The sequence below is a fragment of the Octopus bimaculoides genome, chromosome 14 (genome assembly GCF_001194135.2).
Source record: "Octopus bimaculoides isolate UCB-OBI-ISO-001 chromosome 14, ASM119413v2, whole genome shotgun sequence".
NCBI classification, from domain to species: Eukaryota; Metazoa; Mollusca; class Cephalopoda; order Octopoda; family Octopodidae; genus Octopus; species Octopus bimaculoides.
The window spans coordinates 40050167-40052666 of record NC_068994.1 but is presented as its reverse complement, the minus strand read 5'-3'; the positions used below and the strand labels follow the sequence as shown (position 1 = coordinate 40052666).

At 25.2% G+C, this 2500-nt stretch overlaps 1 protein-coding gene across 6 annotated transcripts in view; it reads left to right on the top strand.

Annotated features, from left to right (window-relative positions):
• LOC106872380 (protocadherin beta-15) overlaps positions 1-2500 on the top strand; it is a 640647-nt gene that overhangs the window by 237712 nt on the left and 400435 nt on the right. For 5 of the 6 annotated variants that reach the window (XM_052973052.1, XM_052973046.1, XM_052973053.1 and 2 more), the window contains exon 1: positions 390-529. The exons of the other annotated variant lie outside the window; for it this stretch is intronic. The gene's annotated coding sequence lies outside the window, so the exon portion shown is untranslated. Of the gene's footprint in view, positions 1-389; positions 530-2500 lie in introns of those variants that run through there. 6 annotated transcript variants of the gene reach the window in all.

Below are 2500 nucleotides of genomic sequence, written 5' to 3'. Positions count from 1 at the left end.
TTTTGAATTATGAAATAGGAAATTAAATCACAGACTTTATAACTTTGTAAACATTTTAAACATATGCATTTAGCTATGTACAGTAGTTATGCTTGTTTATTTACTTATTCTCTATACCATAACTGTTATTATTGAAAAATTAAACTGAAAAGATATATTGAAATTTATTAAAAGTAAAATTAATTTTCAACATTCAAATGCAAATTATAAACATAAAATAAATTAAAATTTTAGTTAAAAAAATTATTAGAGTTAATGTTTGTTTATTTATTTATTTATTTATTTATTTATTTACTTATTTGGTTGGGGGTATTCATGTGATTTCACAAAAGCCATTCATTGGTTGCAACAGACAATCAAACATAGCATATACACTACTATGACTAGTAGAAGTGCAGACTTTACATTACCACAACATAGGCCAAGCCACATAACACTGCTAGCATATAACAGCAGCAGTAACTGTACAACTCTACAGCAGAATACACATCTCATGTAATGGCACACTGGCGAAGATTCACTTGTGCAAGTAAGTAGCTATATATTGTTATTTGTATATTCTTCATATAGTGAAGTATCTGTATGTTATGTATACAGTTACATATGTCACAAGCATTCAAACTATTAAACACTATAAAGCAGTTTCAATACTTAACAGAGTAAAAACAAAGTTAAATAATAGTAAACAAAAATATACTTAGCAATGCGCAAGTTTAGAATGTGAATTTTTATCAAGTTTTGTATACTTAAATACAGCAGTGTTAAAGTTAAACAAAATAGGGATATTTGCATATATGTGTTTTTCTTTTTTTTATTAGCATATTCAAAATCTTCAAGTGGGATTGCTACTTTTATATTTAGCTAATTAACAAGGAGTATTTTTGTTCGTGATATTTTTAACACTAACTTTAACACTAACATTCATTGGTAAATATAAGCATAAGCTTATCTGCTTGTCAAAAGTTCAGGATATACTATGGTTTTTATTATGATTGATTTCGTACATGAAAATATAAACATACACACACATATACGCACACACAACATATGAACATATACATCTATATGGTTCTCATTTAAAAAGTAATTTTGTCTGACTGTGACAGTTGTTGAAATACCTTTTATTTATTATCATCATCATCATCATCATTATTATTATTATTATTATTATTATTATTATTATTATGTTTCTAAGTAGTAGTTTGCATATATTACTTTTCTCTTAACAAAATGAAATTTCCACACACAAACACTAAGTTGCTAAATTAAATGTTTTCCCTTTACTTTTCTTATAGTTTTTTGATAATAGATTTAAGTTTCCAAGTTTTCTAATCACCCTTTCTAGTATATCTGAAATGTTAGTTTATATACTGCTTAAAATTAGATGTCGTTTTAAATCTCATTTGAATATATGATATCAATTATTCATATAAAATTTGCCTCCTATTCCTAAATAGTTTATAACACAGATTGGGACAAATGTTATTTGTATCTCTGCTAATATGCATTTATAGCCTCTAGAATTATTACTATAAGCTGTTATGTTAAGAACAAAAACAAAATCAAATGGATTTAATACATTATTTATTATATCTATGTAATTCTTTTATAACTTTTTTTAAAATCTCAAACTTTGGATGTTTCTAAAATATTACGCCAATAATTTCCATAACTCAAAAGCCAAAATTAATAGAAAAAAGTTTCTTAAATTCCTTAATAATACATGTTTCTCTCTCTATCACTTTTCTTCTTCTATTTCTCAGTAAAATATTAGAAGCAACTCACAATCTGAATCCTGTTTATTGTTTTCAAAATTGACAAACAGAAGTAGAAAAAATTTCTCTGCTTTTACAAAACAAATTGGATATTTTTTTCCAATTTCCTTATTCATAATAATTCATTGTTTATATTGTAGAATTTCTCATGCTTCCAGTTATTATTAGAGAGCTTTTTCTCTAACAAATGTTTTTGAAACCTTTTAGAACTACTCAAGTATTCTTTAGTTGATAAAATAATGTGATTGATTTTTTTGTAATTTTCTAAAAACTTTTTTTTTACAGTTTTGTAATATTATATTTTTAGCTTTCTCTAACATTCACATACAGAGCTGTTTTATGTGCATGTTACAGTTATGTGTGTGTGTGTGTGAGGGTGTGTGTGAGTGTGTGTGTATATTTATATATGTATATGTTCTTGTGTATCTATCTGTATGTTCAGTTATATATCTTTATCACATTTTCCCCTACTAACACTCATTTTCCTGACATCCAATAGCTGTTAATACATAGAATATGGCATGGATATTTATGTAATTATGTACATGCAGTGTGTGAGTGAATACATACATAAATACATACACACATACATACATACATACATACATACAAATATGTGCACACATACATGTATGAATATGTATATGTATATATTAATACACTCATACATATACATGAGCATATATATATATATATATATATATATATATATATATATATATATA